The sequence below is a fragment of the Coturnix japonica genome, chromosome 12 (assembly GCF_054131305.1).
Source record: "Coturnix japonica strain WE chromosome 12, WE-NBRP24, whole genome shotgun sequence".
Taxonomy (NCBI): Eukaryota; Metazoa; Chordata; class Aves; order Galliformes; family Phasianidae; genus Coturnix; species Coturnix japonica.
The window spans coordinates 4384444-4403077 of NC_140674.1; the positions used below are offsets into that span (position 1 = coordinate 4384444).

Consider the following 18634-nt stretch of genomic DNA (forward strand, 5'->3'; position numbering starts at 1 on the left):
TTTCTTTGTGAACACATGGGGAGAAAAAAAAGGCACGGCTGACAATATTCTGCCTTCTTTTACTGCTGGAAGCAAGGATGAACAGATTTGCTTTACCAGACACGTCTCTGCAGGCTGCTGGCAGGTTGTCCATGGACCACAGCTTGTGGTGGCAGTCCTGGGGAGTGTGGGGGCTGGGGCTGTGTGTGCTCTGGGGGATGCTGGTGCTCCCCTCTTCCTACCCATTCAGCTCTGGGCAGTTCCCTTTGCAGTCAGGACCCTCTCCTGCTTCCTGAGGGCAGAACACAGCATCCCTCATGGAGCTGCAAGAGGATGCTCAGGTGCTTTTGCCCTGGAGCTCACCCAGCTTAGCCTGCCATGTTGTCTATATGGTTCAGCCTGGGCTCCCAAGCTGCCAGTGCCTTTTCCTATGCCAGGTCACAGAGACACCTGCATACAGACACTGCTGTCTAATCCAAGGTGAGGGTCATTGCAGCAACACATGGCGACAGCATCCTAAAACACCCGTAGGATTCTAAAAAAGAAACAACTCATAAACCCCTAAAAAACTCTAGGATTTGGAGCAAGCAGCATCCTTCCCCCTGCAGAAATATAGCAGAATTGTAAATGTCCAACCCCGCGAGGATTTTGTTACACATCCAGCAGCCCTGCACTTTCTTTCTTTTTTTCCACCTTAGGGGTTTTGACTGCACAGCGAGGCCAGTAATGAACTGTTACTCTGGAAAATAAGACTTTCATTAGGTTAGGATTCTTCCAGGGTATTCGTGTCCCTTTGTAATGAACCGTGATGAGCGTGGCGTGGAGCGGCTCATCGTGCTGCTCATCAGCACCATGATCCGTCACCCCCACAAAGCACCATGCCTGGACCACAGGCAGAACTTTGGGGTTCGGTGAGGGTTTCCAGCTCACGGGGAAGCTTTTTGGTGGTTCCCATCCAAGGTCAGGTCATAAGTAGCCCTGCCTTCTTGTTACCTACGTCTTAAGAATAAGCGTTGATTATTTCTTCTTTATGTGTTCATTATTCAAAACTAGCAGGTACTGAAATTACACCACGCTTCTCTTCTGAAATGGAAACATTAATAACTGCTTTGACTAAGCACAGAGAGATCATTTATTTTACAAACACGCAGAAAATTCAGGCAGGTTGGGATTAAAGCCCGGCATTTCTTTGCAGGCAGTGGCTTCAGGGTAGATTTTACCATGCAAGAGAATTTGCTTTAGGCACATACAGACCCGGCTGGGCTGGGTGCCCACTGCAATCAGCTATGGGATAGCAGAGAGTAGCAGAGCCAGCTGCAGGGCATGTTCCTTCTCTTCTCCCTGCCCTCTGTGATTGCAGACCTCCCCATTCAGAACCCTTGGAGGTCTGATGGCCAGAAGGGTGGATGAAGGCTGGGATTTGCCTTGTCCAAGGCATGGGCATGGGGTCTGGTCCAGCCTTGCCTAGGGGTCTAATGGGGCAGATTGGATCCTCCCTGTGTCTTCCAAGGGGATGGGTGCATCCCAGGACCACTGAGTTAGGCAGGAGAAGACACCTGAGCCCACGATGGTTCCAGACATCCTTGCTCACACTAACACTTGGACTGAGGTTAACGCACAATTCAAGGTTAGCAAACAAAGCAGGCATGCTGCCTTTCAGTGTGATGAGAACCAGGACCCCCTGTAGCTCTGCGCAGAGGATAAGAAGTGTCTTCTGCAGTGTCTCTTTAATGCAGGCCCCCTCCTTCCCAGCATATCTGGATTAGCAAGAGCAGGCAAGCCAAGAAATGGGAAGCAAGAGCAAGGCCGACCTCTTCCCACCAGGCCCATTCATGCTTTGCATTTTGCAAATGGAGAGTACTCATCGGTTCAGGGCTTCCAATTAGAGTTGGATAAATGAGAAACTTCCCAGCTCGCTACCCCCCAAAAAAATTGCAGCCGAGGAGTGATTTTGATCCATGCACAGTACAGACCCTTTGATTTTTATTTTATTTTATTTTTTCCCCTACCAAAATAAATCCTTCTCCTCCCACCCCGATTAATTTTAGATCAAATGAAATGTTTTATTCCATTTCAGCCTGAAATGTCACTTTGGCACATTATCTAGAAGAATATTCCTTTTTATAAAGCAGCAGAACAAAATAAGTACAACTTATAGAAAAGTTTTCCCCTCCATTGGATACATGGAATTTGTTAACTGGAGACCCTCAGGGTAGGACCAACCCACAGGGACTGAACAAGGCACAGGTTGTCCAAAATCACCTTGTTTCCCCAAGAACTCCCTTCCTACATCCCTTACACATTCCCCTTTCATCAACTATTTAAAACCCAACCTAGGGAGTTTCATCACTCTCTGTAGTGTGGCTCCTGCTTGGAGCAGTGGGTCTGAGGTAAAGGAGGAAGGGGTGCATTGGGGGCCCAAGCGATAATCTGATTTTCCTGGAGTCTGAGTCCACGTTTTCATGTGGCTACAGCTCACATCACAGGCGGGTCTGGAGGAAGAAACTCCAAAGGGATTAGTAAAGATTTATTTTTCTTTTTCTGGAGTGAGATGAAAAGGGGGAGGAGGGGGGAGAGATGAGCAAGGAGTCCTACAGAAAGGAACTCATTATTTTTTATCTTTTCCAATGACCTTGTTTGTTTTATTCTGACTTGAAAGAGGTTTCTTTCTTGTGAAATTTGGGAGATATCTGGCCAATGAGAAAAGGAAATATGTGCTCGGCAAAGGGAAGAAGCACAGAAAATAAAGAGAATAAATGTGAGCGGATCAAGAAGGACTTCTCCAAGGAGAAACACTTGTCTGGGTCTGGACTGAGACCAAGTACCATGTATGGGGAGATCTGTTGATGCTGGGGGGGAGGATGGCTGCTGTGGGTCTGAATGGGGTACAATGGAGAACTTGGGATTGCACACGTGTGCTTTCATACATGCACTTGCATGCAATCTGGGCAAGGATGTGTCTTCTATGCAGAGAGTGCAAATGCCTGTGGTGCATTAAGGGTATGCAGTGCTCCTCAGGCTGGGGCTGTTTGTTCTACAGTCCACCTCCGCCCATGATCATTGCTGTCCTTTGGGGGTGAGGAGAGCTCCCCAAACCCACTGCAAGGTGCACCATGACCCCTACAACCCTCATGCTGCCTTCAGCCCACACAGCCCCCAGGCCTGGTTCACTTCTGCCACCAGCTCTGCAACTGGCCTTAATCCTTGAGTTGCAAAGACACAAACACACATTCTTCCACGCAACCACATTGACGGCCTCTTCCTTTGCACTGAACTGGTGATGTTTAACCTTTAACTCATCCTGTGAAGAAACAGAAAACTGAAAAACAGTCCTTCCCATGTTGCATGGACAGCGACTGGCCTGGAGAGAAGTTCCTCTCACCAACACTAATTTGAGATCAATCCCAACCCTTGTATTCAGTTGGTGGCTTCAGTTGATCTCCTTGTGGTTACTCATGAATACTTATGAAAGTGCTTCAAGTGCCCAATTTGCATAGCTATAAAGTCTCATAAATAATTCTAGGTACTAGTATTTAATTATCTGACCTATATTGTGGCAGCACTTTTGCCTCATTTATGGAAATCAGAGATGTGCTGGATGGAAACCAGGGCATCATGTGGACACTGAGTTGCTGTATAAAGAAGAAAGGGATGGAGACCCAGCCCAAATGCTTACCTTCAGCTTCATAACAATACTAGCACTAACTGAGGATAGTTCAGCTTAACTTAAACCCCCTGGCTGCTACTGGGAGTCACATTTTAACCCATCAACTCAGAGAAGACCTTTTAGGAACAGGGCTGCTTTTCCCAGTAATGTTGAGGTATGTGATACATGCCGGAGACACTTTCTGCTCTGCTCTGCAAACTGGGGGATCCTGTTGCTTCTAAATAACATGCTTGCAAGGACACTAACCCTAACATGGGGTAAATCAACAGGAGCGATAGGACAAGAGGTAATGGCTTTGAGTTGTGCCAGGGTAGGATCAGGGGCTGGGGTTGGACTTGTGGATCTCAGGGTTCTTTTCCAACCTGAATGATTCAATGAGATCAATGTATCATAGTAGGGCCTGTGCTCCAGATGCTGGCCAGCGGTGTGTGTGAACCGTAGTCAACCTCCTGTTTCTGGAAGAGGGAGTGAATAATTCCAGCCCTTGGGCTGCCAACAGGGAGGTGTTCTGGAACAAATATAAGCCTCACGCAGAAGAAAATGATTTTTGTCTTTTATGCAAGGGGAAAATCTCCCTGCCAGCATCCAACTTCCCCAGCCCTGCCTGTCTGCAGTGCGGAGCAGTGAGGGCATTATAAATAATTTATTCTCTGGGCAGGGGGAGGAGGGGAAGAAAAGAGAGTGAGCTTTTAATTAAAATGATATCTTACAGATCAAATAAATATGAATAAGATGCCAGGAACAACTGTACAAATCCCAAACATTCTCTTGTGTTTTAATTATTTGTGTTGATAAAACAAGAGCGAAGGCGTTTTGCTCTGTGTGGAGAGCAAGGAGGCAAAAGGTTACGCTGGCTTTTTTTATGTTCTTTTCGAGGAACAAATGTTTCAGAAGCACAGATCTGACAAACTATAATTCATATCAGGAATTAAATTGGAATTTAGAGAACAATTGTTAATATTTCAAAGTAATTGTTTAAGAAATTATCATTTTCGTATCTGCCTTGAAAATAATTACCCACCGCTAATTTTTCTTTTTCAAAGGCTGCTATTTGTTGGAATAGAGGCGAGATGGGGATTTTTTGCTGTGGGCTATTTATGTAGTTCAAATGAGGAGATAAATAGGAAGGGACTTTTATGTTCGTAGGCAAATGAGTCTGACTAATGCACGGCTTCAAGCTTAAAAGTGGGCTCTGCATTTATTTGAAAATCCAGGCAAGTTCTTATGGATGGGATTTGCAAGTCACAGCAGGCAAGTGGAGAATCAACCCCTGTGCATGTTAATTAGGGATGGGCCCCTGGAGGAACCCCTGCCACGTGGAGAAACAGTGCACAGGCACAGAGTACCCATACTGGGGGTCTTGCTCTGCGCATGCGGACCCCAATAGCACAGCCCCACCTTGTCGTTCTTTGTTCCATGTCCATGGGAAGGTAGAATATTCACGGGTTATGTGTGTGCTTTTAATGCTGGCTTTGCAAACACAGCCAGTGCAGCCTCCCAGTCAATGGAGATGGGATTGTGGTCTATAAACATACTGCAGTCACTGTGGAATATAAATGAGGGATACAGCTTTCACTCTCAAAAGAGACATGGAATCATAAAGCTTGGAAAAGGCCTCTAAGGCCACCCAGTCCAATTGCCCACCTACCATCAATGTTGCCCAGAAAATCATGATCTTTAATACCACATCTAAAGGTTTCTTGAACATCTCCAGGGTTGGTGACTCCACCACCTCCATGGTCAGCCCATTGCGCTGCCTGACTTTCAGAGAAACTTCTCATAATACCCAATCTGAACGTCTACTGTACAACCCCACTGCACAGCCCTACTGTGCAACTCTACAACCCTACTGAACGATCCTACCCTACAACGTTACCAAACAACCTTACCACACAACCACACTGCTTTTGCAGCAGCCTGGCATGAGAGGGCAATCACTAGCTCTGCTCTATCAGGTCATCAGCAGACTGAGATACCTTTAGCCTCCTGGAATGAAGGATTGATACTTGAGTATTTAGATCATGGGAAAAAAAAAAAAATTGGGTAGAAGGGACCTTGAGCATCACGCTCTGCATCCCATTGCCTTGGACTGGGGTCATCTTTACCACTGTTCTCACAACCTGCCCCTACACTCTCCTGTGCTGCAGTGCTGTGTCCTTTCCTTCCCTTCAAACACTGCTTTCTTCAAAGGAAGGAGACAAACTGCACTGGTGACAGCACCAGGAAGGATTCAGCAAACAGCAGTTTCAAGGAATTGCTGTAAACTTCTCTGATCAGAGATTGCATTAAAGAGGGAACTGCTTCCATGAAAACACGTTCAAAGTGTTTTCAAATGGAAGACCATTTTTATCTGTTTTCTTTTTTCTTTTTCTTTTTTTTTTTTCCTGCCAAATGATTAATCCATCTTTGTTTGGAACAATCCTCAAATGCGTTCTGAAATATCTCTCTTACTGACGCACTCTTTTTCTTTTTAACCAGCTCCTCTTTCTCTCAGCACTGCTGATGTTGATGCTAGTTTTCCAGGTGCAGAAGGAGAAGCAGGATTTTGCACCAGGCCTTCTGGGAAAGGCGATTTCTCCCCACAGAAATAATTTTTCTCGTGAACTTTTTGAACTACCCCAATGCCAAAACACCTTTTGGCTTCCCCAGGAGCTGTCTGCCCCAGTTGTCCTCTAGGGCTGATGTGTCCCTTCATGTTGGTGCCTGTGAAGGACCCACAAAGCTGTTCTTCAATGTCCTGCGGGAAGATCCAACAGTGTTTGGGTTGCTCATGCATCTCCCACCCACTTCATGCAATACCTCCCCCTTCCCTTAGATCTCAAGGACTTCACAGTCTCCTGAAGATGCTGGTCTGGAGGCTAACGAGGAACAAACTCAACCTTTGCAGACGCTGTGATTAAAGATTACTGGAGAATGCAGGAGAAGAAAAAAAAAGAAGAAGAAACGAACCCAAAAACACCAACAAAAAACCCTACTCCTTTTGGTTTCATCCTCCCAGCTTGTTGCAAGCATCCCAATTACTGAGCAGATCACAGGGGCTCTGCTGGAAGACACTGGTATCCACAAATTAGCAGGCTGCAGCGGCGGGAGCAGTAATTAAGGAGGCTTTGTGTTTGCAAGGGTTTGGGGCTGTCACTGCTGTTTGTTTGCTGCCTGGATCCAGGGTCCCCTCGCACACCCGAGCTCTGAGATCCTGCTGTGTGATGTGGCAGTTTGCGTTGGTTCTGCCATGACTTTATAAATAATTGCTGTGTTTTAGCAATAATTGTAGTGATTGCAGGAGAAGGACAAGACGCAGCCAAGCAGTAGCGTGCTCAGCAAAGCACTGCTGCCTGCGGGCAGGTAGCATCCTAGGAAATAGGAAAACATCCTTTCCTCCCATTTCTTCAGGTGGAAAAGGGAGGACACAGGCAACCAGTCACCTGCTGGATGGGGCAATTGGGAAGATGTGGAGAACTAATGGGCATCATCTGCTGCTGGAGCATTGCTGCTCAGGTCCGTGCTTTGCTTTCAGTGGGTCAGGGCATGGGATTTGCAGTACCGTCTTTAGGAATTTAATTTGTAGCATGGATCTGTTCGAAACAGATGCCTCTGCCAGGAATTTTCCACCTATTATGAAGCCAATATTATCCTATTCTTAATTTAAACCTATATTACTTGTCATGCAATTGTGTTGAGGCATTAAAAAAAATCTCCTTTTCATGTTGTTTATCATCTCTAAATATCAGAGCTAACAGCCCGAGTTTCCTCTGCTCTTTACAGAGTGCCTCATAAATCACTGCTGACTGCCGGGATCGCTTTGGCCACTCTTCCCCATCGTCCTGTCTGCAGAAATGGGCTGCACGTTTCCACGTGGATCGGGTCTGAATTGGCTGTCTGAACCCAGAGATTAAAGAAACAACAACCTCTCTCTCTCCTATAACTCATTTGTTTCACACAGGCTAAAAATGGCATTGCCTAATACAGTGCAATAATCTTTCCCTTCCCTTCCCTTCCCTTCCCTTCCCTTCCCTTCCCTTCCCTTCCCTTCCCTTCCCTTCCCTTCCCTTCCCAGAACCACAGAGCATCCCAAGTTGGAAGAGACCCGTAAGGATCATTGCATCCAATACCTCTTCAAGCAGCAGCAGGGGTTGGGTTTTGAAGCACTCCTGCTCACTGAAGGATGCATGCAGGGTCAGCTGGGAGGAAGCTAAGAGAAATCACATGTTTTTTTGCACATTTTTTTCCTGACAACTCAAATAGTCCATAAAACACAACGCCACTTCCCACTGCCCTCTACCTAGGAGCATCCTTTCTGTACTTGACGCTGACACTCTCAGATTCCCCTTTTTATTTCTTAAAGGCTTTATAACAGACTGACTAATTCATGTGCACCTGGCTAGGCCTGAGAATCCATGAGCATCCTCAGGACTCTGAAGATAACAGTCATCCTGTCTATATCCAAGGCAGGTCACCACTAGACAGGTAAGAAAATGGAAGAGTTCATCCCTTGGCACCCAGAATACTTCATCTACCTTCTTATATGCTCATAAATGTCTGTAGTAAACCATGTTTTCTCTTCACCAAAAATACAAAGCCAACAGAGATGCATATTTCTCTGCTGATGCTGGTCATGCTGCAGGTCCCAGGAGGGTTGCTGGGTAGTGAGGGAGCTGCCCATATCTTTTTGCATGCAGGGGAGCTGCTTGCAAGGAAAGCTCACTAATTAGGGGGAAAACATTTGATCTCCGTAGGCTTTTGGTGAAGTATCTGAGAAAGGCAGCAGATGTTGCTGAAATTATTTTTCATCTGTTTTCCCCCATTTTCTTACTATATTTTTTTAACATAGTGAATCAAATTAAAACTCAATAAACAGCTCACAGCTGCTTATTGGGGAGCACAAAAAACTTGCTCTAGATTAAAGCTGGTGCCTCATCCAATGCAGAGTGCATTCACACTCCACCAGCATCCCTCTGCCTTACTTGTGAAAGCCACAGATTACCCAGAGTCTTCAGCAAGGGGTTGTCAGACTAACCAAAATGTGTTGTAGCACAGCCAGCCCGTATTTCTCCATTGGGTCTGATGTCATCTTGGTAAGTACATCATCTAGATGATATGGATTTGTATGGATCTGTCTTGTATCACTCCTTCATCCTTCAGCTCCTCTGATAGCCAGAAAGCTGCCAATCAGGCTCCTCAATGCAAAAACCAGCAGAGATGTAGAACAGCTGTGATGATCATCCAGAAGGTCTCATGGAGGTATCTGGCTTCTTCAGAGTGGCTTCAGGTGAGGGAATTTTGAAGACAAGAACCTAAATCCAGGTGTGATCTCTTCAGTTCTAAAAGGCTTGAGAGACTGAAAGCCCCATTTTGGAAGTTTGAGCCATAAGACATGGTGTGTGCACAGGCAGCACCATTTGAACAGAGAGCAATCACAGACCTGTCTGCCTGGAGAGCCAGCCCAATGATCCATGGAGAACCACCTACACAGACTGGACATCAAATGCTGTCTCAAATCCAAAACCACATGGTTTTGGTTGTAGAATCATCAAAGCAAGCTCCTATATGAGTTTGCTTGTCTTATTTCAACCCAAAATCATCTACAGGAAGCTGCATTCAAGCTCACTGGACAGGTCAGTTAATTATGTTGAGCAAGTCAATAGGTGGATCAATTTATCAAATGATAAACAGAGATTCTGCTTTCATCAGGGTAGTGAATATTAATTGATTTGACAGGCAGAAGCTTGGTAAAACAAGTAGAAGTTGCATCAGGGCATCACTGTATTAATTAGCCATGTTGAAGCTGCTTTTAGCTGCTTCCGAAGTTTAATCAATATGCTGCATTTGAGTCCCAAAGGGCTTATGGAAACAGCCTTTGAAATCCTTTAAATTGCTGCCTCTGTGAGGTTTTAGGCTCTTTGCTTATTCTTGTTCTGCTGTTTTTCTTCCTTATTTTTTTCCCCTCCTGCAATCAATAGTGACCCGCAAGAATTGGTAGGGGTGGGTTTTCTTATTTGTATCACAAATTTGCATTGGCTGGGAACAGAAATAAAATGAAAAAGATCTTCTGTTTTAGTACAATAATAGTAATAATCCTAGACATTAATGAGCTGCCCTCTGTCTTCCAGTTTCTATATGCAGTAAATTACCTCTATAGACTTAATCTGATGTGAACGAGCAAGGCACCAGTTAAATCATGTTTTCCCGAGCCCTCGCATACTGCTCAGACTTTGATTTAATACAAAGTAAGATTTGAGCTTGCTAATACATTTTACTGAGTGGGAGGAAGGAGAAGGTGGAGCTGAAAATGAGGCCAGAGAACTAAATTATGCAGAGATGGGGATGGAAGACTGCTGGGTGCAAGGGTGGTGGTCTGGGACTGCCCTGGGAGAGCATGGTGTCAATGCCACTGGCCAGCTCTGTGTGTGTATAGTAACTGTTGAGTCCCAGCCTGACCCACTGATTGAGCACCTGGGGAAAGGACCCAGTTAGCCCTGGGAGCACAGGTGAAGGCAATTGGGGTGGAGCCTGGCTGCACCTCCCTGACACCCTATTTAAGGGCTGACTGCTATCAGGGAAGGATCTCTTTTTGGAGATCCCTCCTTGGTGAAGCTTTCCTCTGCAAACTGAGACTCTTCTGATACAGGTAAGCAATCTTTTTCCCTTTCTTTATAGCACCTCTCTATCATGCTGGTTCTTCTCTCATCACATCTTTGCAGCAACACCCATTGTACTGATCCAATTACTACATCGGGGGTCTTTCTGACAGCTGAAGTTTTTGGTATGCCTTCATGATGTGAAGGACCAGAAGGCCACAATCAGGGCTTCTGGTCACCACCCCATCAGACCTGTGAGCATGTAGAGATCTGAAATAAATATTCAACATATGAGTTTCTGCCCTCGTAATTTGTGGTGGCTTTTTGCTATTCAGACTCCTCATCCCTTTCCAAGACAAAATATCCTCAGATATACCCATAGCGGGTTTCCAGCATATTTCCCCTCTGCCTTCAGCATTTCTGTGCATGTTGACTCCCTGAGGTCACCACTACAGATGCCACACCAGTGCAGTCAACACGGAAAGACCAACATTGCTTGAAACATTACTCAGGGCCCCAGCATAATTATAACAATTACAGAGTCAGGCCCTGAGCTGTGCTTTCTGACGCACACATCTGCCACGCGGGCTTCACTGCATGTGCAGATCCTGTCGTTAATAATGGAAGATGCCCCAATCTCTCCAGGGGCAACAGTCTTTGCTACGGGCAAGGTACTAAATCACACTTGAAGTTTCTAGGCCAAAATGTTTCACTTTTATTTTAGAGGAATTAAGGTTCCAAACAAGCGTGAGGTAAATTTCCAGGCTTGTTTAACCTGGCTCACCTGGTAACGTGGTGAATGAAGAGCAGCCCAGTGGGAGGTGGATGTGGGACCATCCTGTAGAGATGGCATAGAAGTAGGATTAGTAAAGTTAGTCTTGAAGAGCTCCTAAGAAATGTGCGTGCCATCACACTACAATGCAGAGTTAACTCTTTCTGTATCTGATCAACCTCCCAGCAGCATTTTTGAAGGTGCTGGCAATTTCTCTGGTCATGGGCCCTGCCAACCTTCAGTCTTATGAGCACCATGGGCCTTTGAGCCAGGAGAAAGCACAAAGCCAATTTCAATTAGTAATGTTTTGCAGGCCTAGGTTGGCCAGCACTTGTTGACGCTGTCTCTGCTGCCTCAGTTATTCCCTACCACAGTTGCAACAGATGGAAGCTCCTATAGAAGGTGACTTGAAGGAACTCTGACATTCAGGCCTGTATATCTTTCCAATTCAAATGTTCCCCTGTCTTTCCATTTTTTTTCCTGTACCTTTATCCAGAGGATCAGGGGTGTGGCTGCAGTGTGCATGCTATCGGGTGCATCTCAGAGGCATTCTCATTCTTCCCAGCCTTGAGAAACAGTGATGGAGATGGCCCATCAGGTCCCGCTTTTGAGCTATTCTACCCACCTCTTTTTTCACACAGATGTCCTCAGATTTGGTGACACAGCAAAATCTTTCTGTGTGGGATGGCAGGTTGGGAAGCTGGTTTGAATGCAACTTACACATGCTGGGGACTTCTCTGAAATTGTTCCACTTGTGAATGTGGGTACAGAACAGGCTGTGTAGAGTCAGGGCTCCCTCCTGAGCTGCTAAGAATGGCAGCAACAAACATTAATAACTTCTCCTGAATGAGAGAGTGTGAATGCTCAGAAGCCCAATTAGTCTGTGACTTCTACAGAGGCCTCCCACAGAGGAGGACAAAAGCACAGAGCAGCGCTGAATGGGATAGAGGATGAGGAAAGAACAAGAATTCATGTTCTGCAGCCAAACGAGCCCCTTATTTGAGTCCCTGTGAGGCCAAGGAGCCTGTGAACCTGCAGGACTTTTGTGAAGTCCTGCTTGGTGGAGGTCCTGGCAGAAAGCCGAGAAGGGGCACACCAGCAGGTTGTCATTGCTTTGGAATGGGATGCAAAAGGCACTATAGCAAAGTTCTGTGTGGGCTTCAAAGGATCAGCCCTGCTCTTCTCACCTGGGCATTGTGTGTGGACTGCTGGGAAGACAGGGATTGTGTCGGGAACACCACAGCATGTGTGGAAATGAAGGAGAAATTTGAGCAGGAGGCACTGAAGGAAGCTCAAACAGTGCTAATGGCTTCCAACAGCACTGCCCAGAGCGATGCTGCTCATACCTACCCCTTTGATTTTCTCCAGAGACCCTTGAAGTGCTTGGTGGTGTATTGAGGAAGGTTCTAAGCAAGAAGCAAAGCCACATGGTATGTGGGGTATGTTCCTTCCATCATTCCAGTGATGTCACTCCCACGAGCTGAGTGTGACAGAGACCCACCTTGTTTGTGGAGTTAGAGCTTCCTCTTCCACTCATTCCCATCCTCGAGGATAAAAGGCCTTTTGTTAAATAGAAAAAAAAAATACATGCCTCGTGTCACTGATAGCTTTAAAATTGTAATGGAAGCCTTCCGTCAATGGTGACACAATTACCTGCCCATTTTTCTGCTCCACCTCATTAAAAGGAAAATGTTACAATTAAGGCACGGGCGGGAGGAACAGATTAATGTTCTGTTCCTAATGCATTGATGAATTGGCACTTAGTCAAGGGGTCTAAAAATACTAAACCCTTGTAAAAGCCATCCCAGAAGGGAGTGTTCTCTGCTGAGGGGCATTTCTCAGTGTGGGCTGTTGGCTATCCATCATTTGTGTTAAAGGTGCACAGTGGGAGCAGTATTTGCTTAGGTTTGTCTGCTGGTGTTCCATGGGGTGGCCACGTGCTCCACGGAGGATCTTCTCTAGGTGTTTCCCTTCACATTGAATCAAATTCGTTTTCAGTTTGTGTGGTGTATTGTACACATAATTGGACATCAGCTGTTCTTCTTCTTGCTTTTCAGTCCCTTTTCTTTCCTTTTGGCACGTCTTTGTTAGGCATGGCTTTGTTCCACTGAATGTAAAATTGCTTTAGTTTTTTATTCCTGTCTTCATACCAGATCCCTGCTGCATGAAGGGGGTGGTGAGCCTAGCAGAAGTGTGGGCTGGGCTATTGCCAATCCCCAACCCCGGATCCCACTTCCCATTGATAACTCCCCAGCCTTCCACAGGATCCACCCTGAAGAGCAGCACGCATCTCTAAAACTGCTCCAAAAGGGCCACAAGAACCCCATACCCACATCCCACACCCATTTCACAACCCTTTCAATTTCAGAGCCCTTTTGTGGTCTTGAGTTTAGACTTGGGGCCCGCCATGCCCACATTTGCTACACCGCCAGCAAGTCTCAGCCCTCCTGTAATGAAAATGTCACTAATGATAAATATTTATAGGGATGCTTATCTTTATATTTACTACCTTGACCTTTATCTATTTGGGTTTTATTTTAAATTTTATGCGGCTTGCCTTTGCCTCTTCCCAGCCGTGTGGTGCCGCGGAGCAAGAAGCTCTGCAACAGCTCCAAGATAGCTGCTGCATTATAAATACGTGCACAGTACATACAATTACAGAACTTTAATGTCTGGTATAATTACTGTCTGCAGTTTGCATTAATGCTCGGGGTGATATAGTGAAGCAAGCCGCTCAGACACTGCAAGATGCACGTCCCAAGGGGCAAAGGAAAATCATTGCTCGCGATCCTGCGATTAATTATTGTGCCTTGCGTGGAGAGGCTGAGATTTTTCCCAAGCACTTCTTGCACCCATGGTTGATTGAAATGCCTACGCAGGAACGACACTGCTGTGCGTAGCCTGCAGGCAGGGCTGTGCTTTATAAGCAAGCAAAGGTCTTCAATTTTATTCTTGTAATGTTGTGAGGGAAAATTGAGGAAAGCAGCAGGAATGAGGAGGAGAACATGAGTTGATGCATCTTTATAAAGTGATGTGTGTTCACTTGCAGGAGGCTTCCCCCATGCATCACCTGGCCCAGGACCCAGGAGGATGTGCCAGGAGATGCTGAAGACTCACTCTGCTCCAGAGTTTATTATTGTTAAACTTTAATTAATCATTTAATTGAATGAAATTATTGATGGAGTTCAGCAGATCCATGGGGGCAACTGGATCAGAGCATCAGGGATGCTCCAGGCTGAGCTGCACAGGGCACCAACCTGTCTCAGGTCTGTGGGGTCTTTGAATTGAATGCCAGTGTCACTGCCCATTGCCAGAAATGGGCTGAAAAGTAAAGAACTTGCTCATTTGCAGCTTGTCCTTACTACCAGTGTGGGTGTTAAAGCAGTGCAAGAACATACAAATGTGTCCCTGATGGTAGGGAAATCAGCTACCTCAAATCACCCATGTCCAAAAAAATGAAGAAAACTCACTAGATCAGCCCTTGTTGGTCACAGTGGTGTCAGATGTGAACCCTCTTGGCTAAATGTGTTATCACAGCAAGTGAGTGGGTTTTGAACACCAGGGGCTGCGATGGGAAGAAGGAAGGAGAGGAACCCTGGAAAATTCTGTTGTAGAATGACAAGGATGGGTGACAGGATGCTTCCAGGTAAGGAGACAACCCAATGCCAGTGCTGGGAGGGCTAAGGACTGGATTTAGCCAAGAAACCCAACAGCCATCAAGTACTGGAGCAACTCCCATGACTATGTGGAGAAGGGAATTCCCAAGGGACTCCTGTGTGGAAGCCTTGGTTGAGTCCCATAGATGCTTTTCTTTTCAGGGAAGGGGAGTGGGGGTTGGGGGCTGGGGGGGGGGGGGGGGGGGGGGGGAAGAGGGAAGAAATAGAAGAAATGAGATAATTGGCTTGATTGGGTTTTGCTGAAAATCTAGAGAAGAAAAAAGGGAGGAGAAAGTGCTGAGGCAGCTCCTTTCTGTGTCTTTGAACTTTAGGCTTTGAAAAAAGGTGCGGAAAATCTTAAGGAATTAACAAGGACTACTGGGAAATCACTCTGGAGGAACTTCCAGTGCTCTCAGCTCAGAAAGAAATAGGGAAAAAATCCTTTATACATGCGTACACATGCATACATACACTTAGATACATACGTAGCTGAGAGCATGACCCCTTCAGCCTGCCATTAATCTTCATCCCTGATGTTTTCATGCTGCATTAATGATGGGTGTTGCTGACAGAGTGGCTGGAAGGGTGAAAGCTGCATTTCCCCATGCCAGGGGCTGTGGAGAAGGCAGAGGCAGATACCTGGGGCTCCCTGGCAGCATTTGCTGAAGATGAGCCTTGATCAGAATAGGTCTTCTCACAGGAAATACCAACTTTTTGTCAAAAAAAAAAAGAAAAAAGCCTAAAGATAAATATTCTTGGATGAAAACCTATAAAAAGCTCAGACTGACAAACTATTTTTTTTTAGGCACTTCTTTTTCTCCCAACAAGAATATATCTGTCAAGAGAAACAGATGTTCTCTATGAAAAATCTTCTTTAATTACAAGTCTGTCAAAAAGAGGTGAGATAGATATTTTTTTTTCTTTCTTTTCCCCTAAGCCCATTAAAGTGCATGCAATTGGCCAAGGTTTAAAGTCATGGCTCCTTCCAGAGTACAATAGTTAACTTTCTCTGTTGAGCAGAAGCAAAGCCACCAGCCAAAATGCAGGGGCAAACCCACAGCCAGCAGATAAAAGACCCCTCCAGAGCTTAGGACATCTGCCCCTCAGACCAGATGTTGTATAGTAAGGTAAGAATGTTCAATATCCTACACTTCCAGGTGATTCTTGAAAGCTTGCGTTATTTTTTTGCTCCTTCTATCCATGCATCCAGGATGTACTTTAGGAAATGCATGTGGACACTCACCATCAGCCCTTGCTTTGAGGCCATCCTGCTTTCCAGTGGCCTTCAGGCAATGGGACATAAATGTTAGAAGAGGTTTCTCCAACGCTGTGTTGTTGTTGTCCCAGTGTTGACAGAGTGTTATCCAGGGGAACAAAGTTCTGCTGGGAATAGGAGTAGGTACACAAGGTTGATATTTCTTTATTTCTCGGTTCCAGTAATTGGCTACTATGTGGCTGAGTAGCTGGATGAAAATAATCAATAGTTCTTGTCCACTAATGAATGATTTTCCAGCAGTTGCCAGTGTAAATAGGTTTCATTAAAACAGCAAATCCTCCCAAACAAGAAAATTAATGAGAGCTTATGAAATCTATGAAATTGCATAGGTCTGACAGTGATGACAAATATCTAGTATTGTTATTTTTGGTAAACAGATTTTCTTTTCAATTTTCTAGCCTTGTCACTTAAATAATAATACTTAGCAAATCCATTTTCCCCCCCCCCCAGAAATATTCAAGTGTCTCAAGTATGTGGATGGTTTCAGCTCCAGGCAGGGAATCGCCCCTTTCCTGAGCAGCCCCTTCCTCAGCTCTTGTCACATCATCCCTGCACTGATAAGTTGGGAGTTTTTAGAGTTTAGTTTTCAGATGATCCTGTTTCTAATCAATGGAGCTGCTGCTTTTTGTGACTCCTGGGAATAAGATGGCGTGGAAACAACCCACAGCCATGCCCAAATAAGAAAACTAAAAGAACTACTGGTTTTGGTCAGCGTGGAACATGGCTCTTTTTACCCTGACATTTTCCTAGAGGAAAGTGAAACTCTTCATCTACAGGTTCAACAAAATCCCAGAGGTGCTCTGTCAGATGTCTCCTGACGTGCTCTCTCAGTTATTGCTGGATGGATCAGAAGTTCTCCGGGGAGCAGTGGGTTGCAAAACTCAGCTTTAAATCTCAAAGGCTGAAAATACTCAATTCCAGTGTCTGCTTCTTGCTTCCAGGGGAGCTATCTGCTCTTTGTCTTCATTGTCATCTTCTTCAGCTTTGTCTTCATCGTCTTTGCTTTGTCCTCCTTTTTTTCCTCTCTCTTCTTCCTTTTTCTCCTTCCTCCAGCTCCTAAATCCCCACCTTCCCTTGACCTCCCCTTCTTTCCTTCTCCCCACCATGCACTGCATGCTGAATGGAGGAGGCTCTCAAAGGCAAGATCAGTGTTGGGACACCCTTACCTAAAACATCAGTGGTGAACAGAACCCAGGTTTTCAGCCAGGAAATTGCACTGGTAATCTCCTGCAAGGGAGGCATTCCCATTTTTCATGATGGTTGGCCCTTGCGGGATATGGATGAAAAGAGAAAGCATTTCATTTGCTCTTTGAAAACCGGAGCTATAGATCAAGGCCCTGCTCATTCCCCTGAAGACTAGAAATGGGATTTTTGCAAGAATTGAGGCTATCCTCTCCGAAAACTAAAACAGTTATCTACACTTTCATCCAGAGGTCAGCAGTAGAGATTTTTCTCCAACAGTTGGATAAATCCAAGCTGTTAGTGTCTCTCCTTCCCACTCTCCTGTTATTGCTTTTCATTGCGTGAAGGGTGAGGAACAAGCAAATACCTCTGCTTCCCAGCTTTGCCCTTGCCTGTACAAGCAGCCAAGTATTTCCTTCTAACACTCAGGACCCAAACACCTTTGCTGTCTGTGGTGTTTCTCCTTGGATGCCATCGTCTGGATGCAGATGCCCAGGGCTGCTTAATCCTAGCAGATGGCGTAGAAATGATATCTATGGGCACTCCTCTTGACTGGTATGGATGCCACAAGACCCATGGCATGCTTTGTTACCTGGACCCAGTGTGATCTTCCATAACACTGGGCAGGAGGGTTTGAGGAATCACACTGCATCCCTGAGCCTTGCAGCTATAAATCCTTTGCTTCTGCCACAACTGTGATTGAGCCTGCTTGGCTTAATTTATTCCTCCAGAGCCATTGCAGTTATGGCAGAGATGATTGCCTGCTCAAGGAGCAGCACTTGGGATGAAATCTTTTCCTCTTGAGAGTGCTGCTGGAAAAACAAGACAGCATCCATGTGCTGCCAGCATCCCTGTTTAGGCAATGTCTTCGCTTGGCCACTTCTTTGAGATGCTTTCATCCTTCCTGATTTCTCCCTTTTCCTCCCTTTCCTTAAAGTCCCTTTCTCTCTGCTTCTTTCTGCCTATGTCTCTTCCTGTTCAGGTTCCTCACTGGGTTCTGGAGCTGATTGCAATGATGATCCAGCAAATCACAGTAGTGATGCTGCTGATGGAATTACTCCTTGGGGGTTCCATGCAGTTGCTGTGTGGGCACAGGGTTTCAGACGGCAGAAAAAGAGCTGGGATACTTAATATTTGGGTGCATCAACCAGAGCTTTCCTCCTCATGGAGGTGGGTTTTGGTGCCCTAGCAGTCTGTCCCCCCGCTATAGACATAGCCAAATACCCCCAGTTCCTTCCCAAGCACTGCTACCCAGAGAGGTGCTCTGTCCTGGTTGTGGGAGCTGGGCACAAGTAACTCACAAATAATGGACACCTCCACCATGTGCCCCCAGCATTGGCACAGCTCAGAGCCCCTGTGAGAAGCGCTCTCTCTGCCTTGTTTGTCACCTGAAGCACTTGGAAAAATTACATGAATCCATCAAAGTAATGAATCTTCTCAGCAGTGGCAAATAGACAGAGACAGACAGGCACTCAGCTGAAACAAGTCATCTTTAAAAATTAATACAAAATAAACAGCTGGCCTTTC

At 45.8% G+C, this 18634-nt stretch overlaps 2 long non-coding RNA genes across 2 annotated transcripts; both read left to right on the forward strand.

The window, feature by feature from the left end:
- The first annotated feature begins 5327 nt into the window (after nt 1-5327).
- Nucleotides 5328-7556, forward strand: LOC146758831 (uncharacterized). The gene is made up of 2 exons (XR_014933510.1): nt 5328-7141; nt 7409-7556. It is a non-coding gene; the product is annotated as an uncharacterized LOC146758831 (long non-coding RNA).
- A 7818-nt stretch (nt 7557-15374) lies between these two features.
- On the forward strand, nt 15375-18584 carry LOC107317836 (uncharacterized). Its single transcript, XR_001557053.3, has 3 exons — nt 15375-15548; nt 15670-15776; nt 16376-18584. It is a non-coding gene; the product is annotated as an uncharacterized LOC107317836 (long non-coding RNA).
- The last annotated feature ends 50 nt before the right edge of the window (nt 18585-18634 follow it).